Raw genomic sequence first — 19,701 nt, forward strand, 5'->3', positions numbered from 1 at the left:
CCTCAATCTTACTTACATGTCTTTAAACATGTATTAAAATACTAGAATATAGATATTAGTGCAGGGTACACCAATAACAATTCCTCATAAAAGCATCCAAACAAATGTCAGAAAAAACATGATCTGTGGTTTATGGTGAACACTTTGTTTATTCTTTTTATCTATTACACTCCCGTTATATATATATATATATACTGTATATATAATAATATCACATTTCCCACTCGTAACATTGGTAAATCCTACCGAAATTCTTTGTATTTACAAGGGGTGGCAAGTTATATTTTTTTCTTATATCACTGCGTAAACTATATTGATAATATTTTATAAATCTAAATGATGCAATGAATATGAATATTCCATCCAGGGTGAAGCATCTCCCAGCATGGGTTGTGACTGACAGGCATTTGACGCCATAAGTCAACAACCATTTCCACATTTCCTGTTGTATTCAAGCGAACGAGTTCACCACGTTCTACTCTTCCTACGTCATTCTTTCACTCCAGTAGGCTTTTATTATAATATTTGAAATAGGTCGGTGTTATTTCTTTAGGTTGTGCGTTTTTTGACCCGCACTTTAAAAAGTGCAAGCCAGGTATACCATTTTATTCTCGTGGTACTGGAAAACGTGTCATTTTTTAACGATTGGTGGCATAATTGATTAATTTTTATTTGTTTTTTTAGTTATGCTCTGTTGGTACAATATTATTAAGAAGATGTATATTATAGTCGGACAGTTATATTTATACATACTGGTAGTTTTATAAAGTATAAACCCATGTTATAGTCAATATTTTATTGTGATAAAATAAATAAATGTCTACAAACATTTTCCCAAAAAAACTAACAAAACCGGAAAGGTAATGTTGCCTCATCCTATGCTATTGTTCTTATTTCATTTTAACATAGTTACTCAACTTATGTGTAACCCAGCACAGCCTTTGGGGGATTTCTACAACCCTTGGTATTAAATGATTACTTTCAAAAATGATCTTAGTGCAAGTGATAATAGATCCATTTTTAGTAAGTATTGTTATGCTGTTTTTGCCATCAACACTTAGCAGTCATTATCGTATGGTATTACTATTTTGAGTAATTTTGCGTTTCATTGTTTTAGAGTGATATAAATTGTAGTTTTTGTTACTAGTAGATGTAAATTCGATTAAGTCACATAAAAGCATATTAGGATGAGTTACGAACAATATTTTTCATTACATTATTTTAGTTAAAACGCATTATTTGTAAGTGCATTTTTTCCTAAAATAAATAAACGAGTCGGAATAATCCATTGACATAACAGAATATACATTATTAGTATTTTCCATTGGTAAACTTATAATCCTCATGGTTAATATTTGTTTTTAAAGAGACCCAGTTCCTGCAGACAAGCTTTGTTTTGCAGTGGCCTAATTTTAGAGTCACACTTGCCAGACAAATGTGATTTTATATTTGGACATTGACGTCAGGACGTATTGGCTATCTATCATCAACAGCGATGTTTTAATAGGTGACATGTTAGGAAAGATGTTAATTGGTCATCAATTGCTTTGCGCACTTTTTCAGTAAAACTGGTTTTCCCTGACACGAAATTACGGGATAATAACTTCTTGAAACCGTTTATTGTATAAATATCAATATCAAGATTGTAGTTAAAAGTTACTCTATGGAACAAGTGTTTCTATCTACACGCATTATTATAATCATTGCAGCTTGCAGATTCTGTGTAAAAAGAACAACCTTTTTGTCAACGGATGACCGAGAAACCAACAATAGCAGACTTTTCAATCTTGTCGAAGTCTCTAGAAAATGTCATGGGTTATATTCTGTTCCCAAAATAATATTTTTACGTCAATACTATATGATTAGATTCAAAAATCTTGTCGTAAATATCATAAATTTTGTATTAACGAAATCCTCAGTCCGTAAAAAATTTTAGTAAAGCACTCTTTAGTTAAATTAAGTGGGATTTATAGAAATGTTTCTGATATACATTCGTGCACTCTAATTTCAGTTACTTGAATAGCACATTTCGTTGTCTTAATGTATTCGTACAACAGTCGAATGGCTTTTGTTTAATAAAGGTTTCTGCAGTACATATACTTTCGTATGCAAAGAAATTACAAAAACATTTTCAAATATCAATTTAACATTTTTTAAGCTTTTTGTATTATTCTTGAACACCTTTTCCTACATAATAAATTGAGGAATAGATTTGGTAATTATCCAATTTAAAAAGTAACATAAATTCACAAGATTTGTAAATTTCACAAGACATATTGAACGTTTGAGGAAATATACAGGGTGTTCATTTGAAAACTTTCCATATCTGTTGTGTGCAAAAGTAAGGTTTTTAACACTTGTTTGTTCTCATTTCCCCCTAATTTGGACATGCCAAATCCAATAAAATTATTTTCAATTTTGAAAAATGCCCCAAAAGGGCCCAATTTGGGGGGTAGGGGTGCTTTTTGAGAACTTTTCAAATATAAACATGGGTTGTGTGATACATAAATTTAAAGGTCTAATCACCCCAATCATTTTAGTGCAAAAAAGTTTAATTATCTTTAACCGTATTTACAGGGTGGGTCAAAACGTTTTAAAAAAGGACTTTGAAGTTAAGTACCGTATTACCCTAACTACTGAACGGAACAGCGCCAAATTTCTTTCCAAGCTTATTCTTGAGCTACTCTTTAAGATAACTTGTAGTAAGGGCATTTTCCAAGTTATTTTCTAATTTTAAAAAAATCTCAAATTTTAAGAATAAAAGAAAGCTGAAAACTCAAAATTCTTAAATAGCAAGGTATAACAAATTTCATACCACAAGAAAGGGCCTTTTTTAACAAACATTTTACGTATTTAAGTTTTCTTTCTATCTCTTACCGTTAAAAAATTGCAGTAGAAAAACATAATTTTCTATGGTAAAATTGTAACTAGTTTTCTAATAAAACACATTGCACTTTGTTCAACGATGTAGTAGGATTCATAACTAATTGATCGACTACTTTTACGTGTGTCAGAATTCATCTTGGACCATTCATCCTGTTCTTTTCTCATTGGTAACTGAGCCAGTTTCAGAAAACTTCCTAACTAAATCATTTACAGCCACATGACTCCAGGTTATACCTGGATATCTATTGTTAAACACTTTGCAGTTATCCTGGAACACTTTTGTTATGACTAATAAGTAAAATAAAGTCTATTTTTTTAAGTTTACACCATATTTGATTAGGTACTACAGGAAATGGTACTTTTGAAATTAGTACTACCTTTGACTAGTCAATGGTACTACAGAAAGCGGCCCACGCTTGGGTTTTTCTCATCAGCAATAAAACTTGTTTTTCACAAAGTAAAACGTAATGACTTGTTTGACTATCTGCCTAAAAATAATTATGAATTGTTTCCTTCAGTTATTGCACGATTTAATGTGTCTAGAGACGAATTTTGGCTGTTTTATTAGAAAACTAGTTACAATTTTACCATAGAAAATTATGTTTTTCTACTGCAATTTTTTAACGGTAAGAGATAGAAAGAAAACTTAAATACGTAAAATGTTTGTTAAAAAAGGCCCTTTCTTGTAGTATGAAATTTGTTATACCTTGCTATTTAAGAATTTTGAGTTTTCAGCTTTCTTTTATTCTTAAAATTTGAGATTTTTTTAAAATTAGAAAATAACTTGGAAAATGCCCTTACTACAAGTTATCTTAAAGAGTAGCTCAAGAATAAGCTTGGAAAGAAATTTGGCGCTGTTCCGTTCAGTAGTTAGGGTAATACGGTACTTAACTTCAAAGTCCTTTTTTAAAACGTTTTGACCCACCCTGTAATACGGTTAAAGATAATTAAACTTTTTTTGCACCAAAATGATCGGGGTGATTAGACCTTTAAATTGATGTATCACACAACCTATGTTTACATTTGAAAATTTCTCAAAAAGCACCCCTACCCCCCAATTGGGCCCTTTTGGGGAATTTTTCAAAATTGAAAATAATTTTATTGGATTTGGCATGTCCAAATTAGGGGGAAATGAGAACAAACAAGTGTTAAAAGCCTTACCTTTGCACACAACAGATATGGAAAGTTTTCAAATGAACACCCTGTATATATTCTTGTAAATGGCAAACAAATAGTTAATTACTTTCGTTTAGTAAAGATAATCCAAGTCCATCCAAGATGTATGTCTAAGAGAGGGATATTCAAAAGACCCTGTAGAGGGCCTCGTTTATCTGTTCTCTAGTTCCAGACTTCAATATTTCACAATTTTGTAGCACTATATAACTAATGAATATTTTAACAAACTAACCCATATTAATTTATTTTAGCTTTGATTTATTTAAAAATCCTAAATAGTTCTTACCGAAAAAATTTTTTAATATACCTTCTTTTGTAGTTATTCCTTACTTCGTTCATTTATTTTTTACTTTGTTTACTTAAAAATTGAGACATTCGTTCACTTAGCAAAGCATAAAAAAAATCTGCGGATGAATCGTACAACTTTTTATTTATAAAAAATGTGAATGTAAGCGACTATGACATAATTATGACATAACTATCATACAAACAAGTTAAACGCAATATTTAACTTTAAAGGGCTCCATTTTAATGTTGAATTCCTAGCCAGAGTTACAACATGAAATCGGCAATAGAAGTAGGAACAGTTACTATACTATACTTTATCAGCAACTCGGTTTGCTACAAGCCCACTAAGTGAAGATTACAAACTCCCTCAGGAGTTTACAACAGTTTATTGCTTCCTTGGAAACTCACAGAGCCAAATATGTTATTTCACACATTGCTAGAAACTCCTCTGTAACTCGGAGAGAAAATCTACCTTACACTGGATAACACAGTTAGGAAATAAGTTGCAAAGTTCATAACGAATAAGCATTAATAAGCGATAAATAAAACCCTTTACCAATGTGTATGTAGACGTGTATATAGTGTAGTAGATGGCGAGCAGTGTGGAGTTTGGGAATGGATTAATCTATCTGAAATACTAAACTGCTTTCAGAGTAAACTAATGAATTTCCCCGAGCAAAACAGAATGTAAATGTATAAACACTGCTAGAGTATTTATTTAGAGTTGCTAATTAAAAACAGTCTTTTTAAAATTTATAATGTGTAACGTACTGTGTCCCGTGAGTAAACATACTCTAGGAAATTATAAAAGATTAAGAACCCTTACAAAAAACACGCTGTTAGCCGTATATCCACCGTTTTGAATCGTTTAGGATACAGTTCCGTACCTCATATCATCGAATGAAATGTTAGTTTGGTATACATACATTGTTGTTTTTTTTCACGTGATATAATATCGATTGTCGTTTAAATTGTTTTGTGGTGGTTAGGTCCTCTTGATCTGACAAAAACATTAAATTGCCTAAGTCAACTGCAGCACTTACCTAAAGACATTAAATTTAACTGATTACAAAAATAATATAGGCTAGTTAAAGCACTTGATAAAACCCTTTTTTTTACATGTTCAACCTAATTTAATATTTATGATTTCAAATCGCAATCAAAAAGCACAATTAAATTGGTTTATTAATAGAAGTAAAACTTATTTATTGTGCTACATATACATCCTCAAAAAAAATTTTATACAATGATAAAAAATATGTAGTATAACTTTTTTGTATTCCTTTAAACGAATAGTCAAATATTTCCTTCTTAAAAGTAAAAGGTTCACTTATCAATCAATACTATCCACTGCCCCACTTTAAATCAGGTTGTGGTTATTGATTCTGCTACAAAAACAACAAGTATTATTGTATTGTAGAAGATAAATCATTTATTTTCATTCTGTTTCGTTCTGTTTCCCTTGGTGTTGAAAACGTTTGAACGTATGTTTGCCATTCCATTGTCATGGAAACCATATGTTGAATCTATATATCTATATCTATCTATATATTAATAGTACTTATTTAATACGCAAGCAGGATTTTTGTGACAATTACTCCTCCGAAACTACTGAACCGATTGACATGTTTTTGGTGTCATTGGAAAGAGCGTAACGTGAAATTGTGCAGGAAACTTTCTTTTTATCGAAATAATTTTAGAATGAGGCCCTGGGGCCCTTTAAAGTTTTTTATTCCTCCATAACATTAACATGGGAAACAAAAACTGTAATGAAACTCCAGCTGTAGTCAGAGATTAACAGTGAGAAGAAGAACTTTTGAGAAATGATCAGATATTTACAAGAAATGTTGATTATATCGATTTTTTATGTACATCTTGAGTATTTCCATAATCTTTGAGTCGAATTGTTTAAAGTCATCTGAAATTATGGCTGTTAACGTTTTAAAATAACGCCTGTAATACTTAGCAATTGCTCAAATTCGAGCAACAGGGACACTAGTACATATTTAATACTCAAGCAGGTTTTTTGTGACAATTACTCCTCCGAAACTACTGAACCGATTGACATGTTTTTGGAAAGAGCGTAACGTGAAGTTGTGCAGGAAACTTTCTTTTTAGGGAAATAATAAGAGGGTGAGGCCCTGGAGCCCTTTAAAGTTTCGTATTTCTCCATAAGATTAACATGGGAACCAAAATTGTTATTAAACTCCAGATGTTGTTAGAAATTAAAAGTGAGAAGAAGAACATATGTTAATTGTAAACAGTCAATAAGTTTGCGAATTTAACAGTTTGCTACAAACATTTACTGACTTGGTTGAAATGAAATATTTACTATTTGAATTTGGGTTGGCGTAAATATTACATTGGAAAAAAACGAGAGAGCCTAGATAATTTTATTTACTAAAAAGAAAACTGAATTAACACTGTGCTGAATTTCTGAGTAATCATTGAAAGAGCCGATTTGCAAACTATGGAAACATAGGAAAGACATTGAACACACCCAAGGAGAAGAAATGGAAATAGTGTTTTTATTTGTTATTTATAATTTTTCTTGTGGACAACCTAATGCAGCTATGAGTAAGGCTATTTGTAGAAACACTAAAAAACAAGATCAGCTTTTGATAAATGATACGATATTTACTAGAAATGTTTATTTTATCGATCTGTTATGTACATCTTGAGTATTCTTTGAGTAGATTTTTTTTAAGTCATCAGAAATTATGACTGTTATTTGTTTCAAAATATCGCCTGTAATACTTACCAATTGCTCAAATTCGAGCAACATGGACACTAGTAATAATTATACGTGAAAAATCCATAACTTAACAGCATTGCTGAGCCTAAGATGTGTCATGTACAAAATTAATCGTCGGTAAGACCAATATGTTTTTAGGAATCATTTTATCCTAAGCGAGAGTTCATAAATTTGATATGCAACGTATGATTTAAATCACATCCAACGCTTCATTATTATGAATACATTTATCAGGTTAAAAAATATTCTGATTCCTTACGGGTTACATTCAATGGGATATCGTTTTAAAGTAAGCACTAGATTTTAGAATGAGACTGTTATATAAACCACATGAATGGTAAATTTTATTCAGGAATGGGCAAAAGTATTAGCTTTTCAATGGGTTGTACGATGAAAACCAAATTCGGCACACTTTTATATGGCATAACATTTCACTTTATTGTTGGTATCCCAAATTTTTTCCGGAACCCCAAAATGGGATATTTTTGGGTTGGCTAAATAAAATTTAAATGTAATGCCCCATAAAGTGGCACTTTACTTTTTAGGCCATTAGTAAAACGAGTATCGGCAAAAATTAGAGGTCTTTATATCAACTCATTCTAAAATGGCAGAAGTTTTAATTTTCCACAAGCCCGAAAGATCCAACTTTAAAATATACATAAATATCTTATATTATCTTTTCTTAGGAAAACCTAACTCAGTAATACCGTAACAAAGACTTTAAATTGATTAAAATATAATTGTTGCCGTAATGTAATTTTTTGAGATAGAGACATCTAGTTACGGCCTATATTCTATTTAACTTAGGCCTTCAAAATGAGGTGTCACTTGACGGGGCTTTAACTTTATAATTTTTGAGCTGAATCCAAAATGTCCCATTTTAGGGTTATAAACAAAGACTGGGATCCCATAGAAAGAGTATTTTTATACCATAGAGAGGTGTGCAGGACCTTTTTGCTCGTGTAACCCATTACAAAGTTAATAAAGGATGTCCATACTTCTTGGGGGGAAATAGGTGTTGAAAATCCCTTTTATGGTTTAGGGTTAAAAATAAGAATTGGGATTTTTACTTAACATGACAGGTTTCTTTCTGTTAACACCTTAAACAAGTATTTTATATCTTACAATGTATATTTAATACCTAATTTGGATTTAGGCCTACATTTCAGATTACTGTACTAGTCACACTAATTTTCATTGCTGTTTAAAGAAAGGTGTCTGAACAAACCTGTGGATATCTTTAAAAATTATAAATGGCAATAATTACCAAAATTTTAAACGATGTAGAAATGTATTATGTAAATTGAGCTTGAATATAAAATTATACTTATATTATATTTATCATTATTTATTATATATTTTTTTAATCATATTTATATCTATTTTATTTAAAAACCTTTATAAAATAAATATTTTGTCAAGGTGAGAATGACATTTGATGGGAAATTGTCTTGGCACAAAATATAAATAACACTATATCTACAAAATGCTGTGGTACTTATGGAGGTAAGAAGCTTAGGGGGTTATCTGTTTATTGAAGGAGCGATTTCAACATCCTGTGTTGTATATATATGATCCTTTAAGATTTTGCAAATTGTTTTGCTTTGTACCCCACTTAATTTCGGAGAAAAAATTTCTTAAAATTATTATTTACTTCTTTACTGTTCAACAAGAGAAAATGTTTGGAATGTAAGATATTCCCTTATTGATGTAGGTAGGAAACTTGAGCTACCGTGTCGTACACCATGGTGTAATATAATTTCATTAGTATTACCTTCAACGCGCTGAAGTGACATATCTGGCATCTAGAGTATTCTGTTGCTAATATAATTCAAGCTGCTTTATATTTTAGAATTTACAAAAACCCACTATACACAGGACAGGAATACATTGATTGTATTATCAGGTTCAAGCATAGATTTTCTTTACACAAAAATATTTTTTTCACAGTGTCGATTAACATCTTACCTAAAGCAAACATAGGAGAATGTATGTTAGGCTAGTAGCAGAGAGTTTTGTGGTAAGTGTCAATTAGTGAATGTTCTTAACTATAGGAAGGTTTAAGAAAAGGTGGTGAGATTGTACAGAATGGTTTAAAAGTCTCTTGACCTGATATACACTGTTGGTCGATATCGCTTGAAAACTATGCTTCTCTTTTACGTAACAAAATATTGTTGGATGTCTATTAAATTTGTAAGAGAAAGTGGAAAACATATTTTTAACATGTTTTTTACCCTAAAAAAGGGTTTAAATTGAACTTTTTTGATTAAACGGCATTAAACCTTAATCTACTGTTTATTTCAAATATTTTTATCCAAATACTAATCGAATTATTTAAAATATTCCCTTAAACAAGAGAAAACACCTTGGTTGACATCCACGTATTGAGGTGTCAAAGAATAATGACTCACGCACCAAAACTGAATTATAATTTTGAAATTGAATCAGAAGTTGCCTTTATATATTCATAGCAATATACTATAGCTGTTAAAAAATTCAGCCATATATTATATGCCAAAAGCGTATAACGTATCCACTTCTTTTAGCAATCACGTCATATAATTGTTTTAGTAATTTTCCTTGTAAATGTATGTAATATAATCAAATACAATCCACCCCCCCCCTCCGCCAAACACACACACACTTAATGTTTTGTTCAGCCTATCTTTAGTATTAAATATTGTTCTTGTTAGATTTTTATTTTGTAAAATTTAATATTTTTACCACTATATGTTTGGAAAAGTAATTTCTAAATACTCAACGACATTTTTGTGTTTTAGAGAAATTTTATCAGCGGTAAACTTGTTACCCATTAATTTCTGAGTACAAAAAGTAAAATGCTGTTCAAATACCATAAATTATGATCGAAGGGGATGCACGGAAATCAAGGTTGAGAATGATAGATAATTTAGGTGAAATACGTTCATATGCCTGATGACTTATTGAGATAAGCTGAGATTTATCTGGAAATAATTATTGAATGCCTAAGCATCACCAAGAGTCGGGTTTTGAAGTAAATAAATGAATTAATGAAAATATCATTCTAGTATTATTTTGCTTGTTTCTTGATCTATGGTTAATTAGAACTCTGCGTTGGTTACAATTTTGCACCAAGTTATACACAGTTTAATTGAAGTTCACTTCAAAGGCAAGTTCCTTCTTTGGCTGCCAAATACTTCGTTGCTCACTCAATTAACGTTCCATTTAGGCTTTTTGGAGTCTTGTTTCCTACTTTATTCGCTACTGTGACAAACAGTGCCCTGTTGTACAAAGGTAACCTTCTGAATAGAAGGCTCTTTGAACATTTACAAACGGGTGTGTCAATATGATTACAGTAGCAACCGTTTGAACAACGCAAATACTAGTAAATAGTTATACTACATTAATTAGGTATATTTGTACTGAATTAATAGAATAGTCTTATTAGAAACACAATAACTTCTAGCTTAGTATTATTTTCCAAATCATTAATTCAATAGACAATATAATTGAATTTTGAATCTGAGCATTGTGGAGGATGTAATGTTTGGAGTTATTATTGTGTAACATAGGTTTAAGACGGGAATTGAATTTAAATAGCCTAATTAAGGACATACAAGTTTTAAACTTTAAAATTTAGTACTTTTACAACTCAAGACATTACCATGAGTACCTATAGTAAGCTAAAGATACCAATTAAACCTAAGGGTTTTGATATATCATCGTGTTTTATGTCAATTTTAAAAGAATTACCAAAAGTAGTAAAAAATCTACATAAATAGTTTCAGTGAAATATTAAACTGTATATCGTAACTAGTTTAAACAAAAATCTCAAAAATATTGCCACTAAACCTTTAAAATATACATTTCGTATGTATGTATTTAGTTGTGTACGTGTAATAGTTACGCAATATATTGGTTTTGCTATCCTGGCGATGCTGCATTAACACGGTAATATGAGGTCAACTAATGGACATGTTGAATAACCTGACACCGTAAATTGTACCATCATGTTAGCCGGAATAAAATTTAATTCGGGGACATAAATTAGTACAGAGCTTAAATACCCTGACCAAATATATATAAAAAAAATATAATTGTAAAAATATTAACAATCTACTCAAGATTTAATCACACTCAAGGTCTTAAGAAATAACTTTTCACCGTAATCATCTGAACTACTTCTATAATCTTTAAAACCAATCCAATTGTTTTAAATACTCCCCACTGCCATGTCTAACTCACATGGTAAATTTGTGGGTTTTAGTTTGTACAAACAGGTTCCTTATTTCAGCGACTTATCCAGTAAGCAATTGTGAACTTTATTACAAAGTAACCTACTTACGTTAGAAAAGATTATGTATAAATTTATAATATTTATAGCGATTTACACACATGATTTACCGGTCTGATTTAAAAAAGTTATCATACTTGATTTTTTTAAATTACTAACAGCAGGTGATACTGTTTGTGGAGCTCGTCATAACCAAGATCTATCTAAAAATATTCTAATTTCTGAGATGAAGAAAACATTTTTCCAAATTTAGATAACTCTACTAAAACCATCTGACAATGACCCTTACAATTTAATATTATTTTATAAATTCAAATAAATGAGTTTCAAACAGTTCCGTTATACTGTAACTTTGTAGTACGGAAGCATAGACGTAGGCTAACTAGGAAGACCCGTGGGGGGGGGGGGGGTTGTGACGGCGAGGGGTCTTGGGGGTAGCAGTGAGGTTGGTGGCAAGTGCCAATCAGTGAATGTTCTTCTTACTTCAATGTGTAGCTTATGCTGTCAACTAGTGGTTAAACAACTTAACCTCAAACAAATATATGTTATTAGTTTATAAAAACAAACTCTCAGGGAACTCAAACATACACCCCCAATAAGTCAAAAAATAGGACCCACGTCTAGATTTTTCATTACTATAGAATCATGTGTTTGAGTATGATAGGATCACAGGGCCCTGATTGGGTGTCTGCCAAAGTAATTCCTTTGATAGCTCAAACGAGATTGGACTTTTGTTGTTGGCTATTACAGCTTTCTCTAATTACTTTACCCCTTACGGTATGCAGCCAATACACTTTTTTAAGGTAATAAATATACTTTTTTCAACACCATATTGGTATTATATATGAAAATATAATTACATAAAAAGATGATCGTGTTTAGAAATCAGCTAAATGTTTTGATTTACAGGGCAGGACTAGAAAGTGGTAAATTAAGTTCTACGACGTACACTCAACTGGTGTAATTTTCCTATTTGAAGGTACCTATTGACTTCCAATTACGTTTTAATAGCTCTTTGATTATTTCACTTACTTGAAAAGGCATAAAATAGAGCCACTCTTCCATAATAGTAACCACTCTTCGTCATTTATGATAAGGATAATAACGGAAAAGTTCATAAATATTCTTGATAAAATTCAAACACTTAAAACTTTAAACTTTTCACCTCCTTGTAATATGTTTGCCAATAAATCCCTAAATTAAGTAGTAGACTTTAGATAAGTAGACCTACATATTTTTTTTTTATTTAGTGGAAAAACACATTTTTTTTTATTTCTACATCTCCAAACTTTAAAGTATAATTTATATGCAATGCATCCATCAAGTTTACCCATGCCACGATGTGATACACAATTCCTTTTTTTAAGTTTTACAAAAAAAACCAACCCTACGACAGGTAAATCAGCCTGATATTTATTACGATTTCATATATCTTGTCAAAAGGTAATTATTTTTTTAAATTCTAAAACTTATCTTTAAGTAAACTAAAGCGTGAAAAACTCCACAGTTATTATATTATGTGGTGTTAAATATTTTAAATTAGTTTGTGTCCTAGAAAACATTTTATAATTGTTTGGTAAAAAGTAAAATTTAAAGAATATTTAATTTTGTTATGTTTTAATCCATTAACAATTAGATGAATAGCTATCCTGTTCCATAATAGGAATCAGCACTTATAGGAAATTTAAATAGTTTAAAAATAAATTACAGTAATAGTGCTAAAAAATAGTTGGAATGTCGCCAACTTGGTTTTACGTAAATATTCGAACAAAAGAAACTCAAGGAGAAAACAATCGTAAAGTGCCAAGTTTTCAAATTAGAAGGACTGCTAAGGGACCAGGTTTTCTAACGTTACAAACACTTTTTAAGTAGAGATCTAAGTGACCTTTGTCCTTTAGTTTTGTCATAAAGGGATTTCTATAACGGAACGTTACTTAATATATATTTCGTTCACGTAGGTTTTGTTAAAAAACCACGTGAAGTAGTATGAAATATGTTCAAAACCATCCACGTTTTGTTACTATATAATTATCGGTTTGCTCTTAGACTAACCCCTTAAGTCGATTAAACAGCCAAGAAAGTTTATAGATTGCAGAAAGACACCGTTTCAATCCTTGCTAATCACATACAAGTTTGAGGAATATAGATCAGCTGTTTATTTAAAGTGGTTTTGTAGTTCTTATACAAACCTAATACAAATATAATTCTGTCATAAATATTAATTATGCTAAAACTCATTACACAAATTTTATGGGATTTCTCTTTTCCAGGATAAATTAAACAAATAGTTATACAGTGTAGGCCTACTGCACTACGTAGAGCACTATCCAAAAAGTTTTAATTCCATAAATAATATTACAAATAAGTAAATTAAAACCGTTATGTTACTGTTGTAACTTATTTGTGTACTTACAAAAAACTCTACGTCAGAACTCATTATAGTAAAGCACCTACCTGAAACACAACATAAAAATTTCAGACTAAGTAATGGTGAAAAACCTTAGGGAAATGCATCATCTGTCTTAGAATATAAATTAATTTCCTTATTGATACTTAGTTAACAATTTAATACCGTAGAGGGATCATGTCGATGATACCAAGGAAGGTGTGTCCTTAATTAAAATTCATTGTAACATGTTTCTATTACTGCATGTCCTATGTCCTAAGTAATTAAACCCATGCCGCGAGACTTTTTACTAAACGAAGCTTCCTACTATCACGGTTATGTTAACCATAAAGTAACAAAAACGTTAAAAGATTAGAAATAATTCAATTCAACTAAAAAATACAATTAATTATTTAATCAATGAACTAAAACGTATATTACTGGTTTATGGGGAAAGTTTAGTTACATAGGTCTATCTGGCAAATTTTTTTTTTCAAGCCCGCCTTTTAAAAGTTACAAAAAAAATCATTTGTTGAAAGGTTGAATAGCATATGAACACTACCTTATATTTAATTAGGATTTTTACGAATCGGAGCAACAAAACTTCACAGAAATATATAGAAAAATAATTTCAATCCACAACACATAGTCGTTCCAATTTAACTAACACGAGAACCAGAGACTAAGCAGAACACTTTTCACTCTAGTGGGTTTGTGAAGAACAGCTTTACGTTAAAATACTACACTTATATCGACCAGATTTATGTCATCGATACTATTCCTGTACAATGAAATCAATAAAGATGTCCAATTAATTGTTTTCAGCGAATTTCCCATTACAGGGAAAAAGCTATTACTGCAGGTCTCATGGTCTAGACCCGGGACCGATTTACTTTTTCGTTTTGAGGTCCTCAGAGGCCAAAAACACCATCAGTTCAAATTCATATACTCGTATGTATATGTGTGTGTGTGTCCGTAAACGTGATAACTCGAGCAAAGATTATCCGATTTTGATAGAATTTGGTAAAAACGTTTAAACCTACTTTTATTCGAACGCGTTCATGAACCAGCATAATCGGACTATGGGAACGGGTGTTTATAGAAGGTTTTATGGGGTAAATTATATTTTTCCCGTTTTTGGCCCTAAAAAACAGAAAATTTTATAATTAATCTCCAAAACATTTTGTATATCTAAAAAAAAAAATAATTTTGTATATTGAAGCGTTGTTGTATGCCTAACTGTTACGGAGATAATTTAAAAAGTTGTAAATTTAAAATTCCCATGTTATTCTTATGGAAAAGAAATAAATTGTTGTAGTTCGCTTGTTTATGGATATATTTAAACCAAATTTTGAAATTTTGTTTATTTAATACCATGCTATCAACATTGCAATAAAAAACACATCTAAATATCTTCCGTGTAGCAAAGTAATGTACTCACTAAAAGTAATGTTAATTAAATAGCACATTTTTTGGGAATATTTTAGTAGAAATCAAGCCAGGTAATTGGAAATTCGCTTAGTCTGCAGATTTGCTGCGGTGATGGTATTTAGTTGATATCTCCATATTCCTATCTATTATCACAAAGTCCCTCAATTTACATTTCAGAACGCACGAAACTATTTATAACACTAAAACATTCGATCGTCTATTCCAAGTCCATCACACCAGGTGGAAGTCACCCCTTCAGGGGGTTGAGAAATCACGCGATTCTGTGATTAACATTAACAGACAATCTACGATACGTCCACTGTCCAGGCCTTTGTTGGAATCACGACATGTATTCGATGTTGGCTCTAATCAGTAGTCGCCAGCTGTTATAGAATTTAACACCGTAAGAACAGATACTTAAATCCATCAGTGAAATACAAAAGGATAATAATATGATAAAGGCCCATATGGATGTATATTCTCACTGTTCAATTGTAAGTATACAAATATACCCATAAAAAACGCAAAAAAAATTTTCATCATAATAAAATGGTCGGAAATTGATCACCTTTTGTAGTATTTTATGCCGCAAAGTACATCAAGAAAAAACTGGCAGTTAGTAATAATCCTTGGCTCAATCAAATTTCTTAACTATTTGAAATTGATAATAACATAATATGAAATAATAAACAGAGAAAGGTGGATGTTAAAAATATGTATGTAAAGAAGATATGTACAAGAACTTACAGTAAAAGGTTTGACAGGGTAATAAGTAAGATAATATACACATCAATGAGGTAAGGATAAAGGTTTGCTAGTTTTGGAATGGCGTGGATGCATTATTTCATAGTAAAAATGGAAATAACATTTTATAGCTATTTAGCATCATAAACAGTTTAAAATATTATATACTTAATAAAAATCATATTTCAAAATAAGATATTTTTTTATTTTTACGACTATTTATGCAACATGCGTATTATCAAAAGTAGTATTTTTTTTATTTGTAATACAAAATTGAAAGGAAAGTTAAATTTTTTTATGTAACTATAATCTTATAAATAAATATTCGACCACATTAATAAATATAATACTAAATAAAATTAACTAATTACTACCATTTTAAACCACCAATATTAATAGTGCTACAACAAAACTTTTTTTATAAGATATGTTAGCCAGAATCACAACATTACGTAAAGTTTTCCAGTCACACACACGTTTTATAAACAGGAGGATGTCTCGGTCTGTTGGGAACAAAGATTTGTGTGGACATGTACAAAGATCATATGTCTAGCATTATTTACAAGAAAACCATATGAAAAAAGTTGGGATTTTTAACCTTGTACAACTGTTAAAGTCACTCTACTGTAAAAAATAATTAGGATAGGGACTTCCTTAAAATACAAGTATTCATCTTAAAAAAAATTAGGAGATCATTTAATCTTATACTTATGAAATTTCTACATTAGGATTGCATATGTATGCATTATGTAAATGAGTAGCGACATTATTATACGGTCTGTAACATAGGTAAATTTGATCAAGAAACCAAAATCCAAAGAGTAAATTAAAGATTCTTAAAAAATTGGTCGTCGAAGGCAATCTTTTAAGTAATCAAAATCACTCTTCACTATAGATTTCTTTAAAACAAGTCAGATTTATTTAAATTCCATGAAGTTCAATGAACATTGTGGAGCCACAGAAATACTAATAAAGTGTCTGTTTTTAGTAAAAAATAATAGCTCAGAATTAAATAAGTACATTTTTCAAAAAAACAAAATATGACCATAAACAAGCAATCTACAGCTGCTGATTATTTAATCCGTTTAAAAGAAGCTTGGTATTTTAGGTGGGGAATTTAACGTATAAAAATAATTTGAAATTGTCATGCTCCAAAATAATATTCAAGGGAAAATTCACTGACCTTAAGACAAGTTGTATATGTATGTATGTATGTATGTATGTATATCTTTATATCTAAAACATATATTGGGTTGTGAGCCAGCTATTTTATTTTTAGTTTTATAACCTTTAATTTAAAATTTGGATTTCAGACTTTTTTCTTTTGATTTTAATCCAGTATTGAATTTATAGATTTAAATAAAAAATGACACTGTAAAGAAAAAAAGATGTATGCCAACCACGTAGACGGTTCTATGAACCATTACGGTTTAGTTTAGGACATTGTGGCTTCCAGCGAGGAGCCTAGGTTTGTAAGGATTCTTTTTTGTTTAATAACGCACTGTTTTCATTTCATTTCATTCATATTTAATCAGTAAGAATAACTAAAAATTAAATTTGTAAATTTTTTCTACTTTATACGAAACTATTCAGCGTAATAACAACTCCTCATTATACTACTTTTTCCCATTTTTAAACCCTACAAAATAGTTTGGACAAATCGCAAAATTTTATATTTTGAAGATCAAAAGTTGAACACCAAATTGTACGATATAAGATGTCAAATAGACGTTAGATCGTTCTCTTACGACGGTTTATACGGTTGTACCAAATTTCATCAAAACTGGATTATTTGGGCTCAAATGGTCGTCCCAACGGACATACTCACACAAATTTAATCCGATGGTTTTTTTTACTCTGTAGACATAAACACGAAAATGATCGGTCCCGGTCTTTTACCATGAGAACCACGGCGCTAGCTTATCCCCTCTTTGGACTATTCTCCAATATGAGTATCTAGATTTATAACGAGGTCCACAGCAAAGTTAGTAAAATAAACATCGTTATAAGTTACCTTGTTAGAGAACCGAGAGCGTATCAACCGTTCAAAGTTTAAATATAGTATTTCCTCAACAGAACACACCTTTTAAGGTGCCCAAAAGCATTATAGCTTCAAAATTCAATGTTGATTATAAAATTATTTGAAATAAGGATTGTTATTCACGTTTCAACTTGGATTAGTTACATTTTAATTAGTTATTTTACATTTAGCACTGGAACGAGTATCTATAACGTAATATACTTTTATCTACTAAAAAAATATGTTTATCAATTCCCGGTTTATATATTATTTACCAATTAATTTAAAATGAAAAACTACTCCTACGATACATAAATTGTACAGCAAACACTGTAGATATAATTAATATAGTGTCTGCATAGTGTTTTAAGAATTTTATACTTTAAACTGAAGATTAAATTAGTTATTAACCTTCTGTGATTTTTTTATGTATTTATTTTTTATAAAACTTTTTAACTTTTCAAAAATTGGGGTATTGTATGCCTTTTTGCGATATTGATGCTATTTGTTGGTGAATTGACAATAATCTAATAAATGGTATGGAAAATAATATAAATCTTGTAGTAATCTAACAATTAACATATTTAAACATTTTACTAATGCTCAAATAGGTAGGTCAAGTGATGGATGTTGTATACATTGTTTACCTGACAAAGCAAAGCTTATTTCTCTAATGATCTACAACTGTTGGACGAAGGACTGTTGAAGTTGACACATTCAAGTTGAGAATTAATTATTTATAGGTTCAAGAAAGTACAGCTTAGACTCTGCTTTGCGCGTTTGTCAGAAAAGCTTAAGGAAATAAAGTTGTGTTCTTGTTAGTTTATTTGACTGTTAGTACAGCAGAATTGAGAGTGAGAATTTCATTATCATTTTGTAATAACAGTTACTATTATTATAATAATGCTGGTAATTAGACAAAAGCAAATCAAATGTGAATAAATCATTTTCATAAAAACAATTTTTTAAACAAATTATATTTATCTATTAATCTTAGACCAATCAAATATTTCAATTAGTGCACCAAAGGGTCAGTAGATTTAATTCAACAAATTAAATTGTATTAAAACTGTATATAATTTAGATAAAAATGTTAATATCAAACAAACTACTTTAAAATATATTTTTCAACTTAACTGTAATACGAACGGCACTATCTTTGAATATAGGCTAACCATAAATTAAAGTTCTTCAACATAAAATTACATTTGCATAAAATATTTTTTTATCCGCTCTTTAAAAAGCGGTTTTACATTGCACGATCAATAGTTAGGATATATATTTTTATATATGGTTGTATATATATTTGCAAATTTTCAAAAAAATTATATCATAACAGTTGTGTTTTATGTTTTTGCGTTCCATAACAGATACTGTAATAACGTCTAGGACACATCGCGTGACAGATCACATTATCTTTGTGCGTTTTGTTGAGAGACAATTTCAACTTTATCGCGATATAAAAGTTGTGAACGACATGAAAGATACATAAGAGTATTTCTAACTGATCAGTTGAAGACTATAAAGCCATGTCACAAATCTTTGTTGTGAAAACCTATACCGTTATGAATTCTTTATCATCAATTCCTTAAATCAAACAAAACTAAGCAAAGGATATTAGGTACAGTAGTAAGGTATAAGGACAAGCATGTATTTAACTAGTTTTTGTCGATATTAATACTTTAATACTTTCTTATAAAACTGCGACCATACAAAGTAGGTATTTTGACTAAAGTTTTGAA

This window comes from Macrosteles quadrilineatus, unplaced genomic scaffold, assembly GCF_028750875.1.
Source record: "Macrosteles quadrilineatus isolate MER2022 unplaced genomic scaffold, UCM_ALF_1.0 Scaffold_5__1_contigs__length_97177068, whole genome shotgun sequence".
NCBI classification, from domain to species: Eukaryota; Metazoa; Arthropoda; class Insecta; order Hemiptera; family Cicadellidae; genus Macrosteles; species Macrosteles quadrilineatus.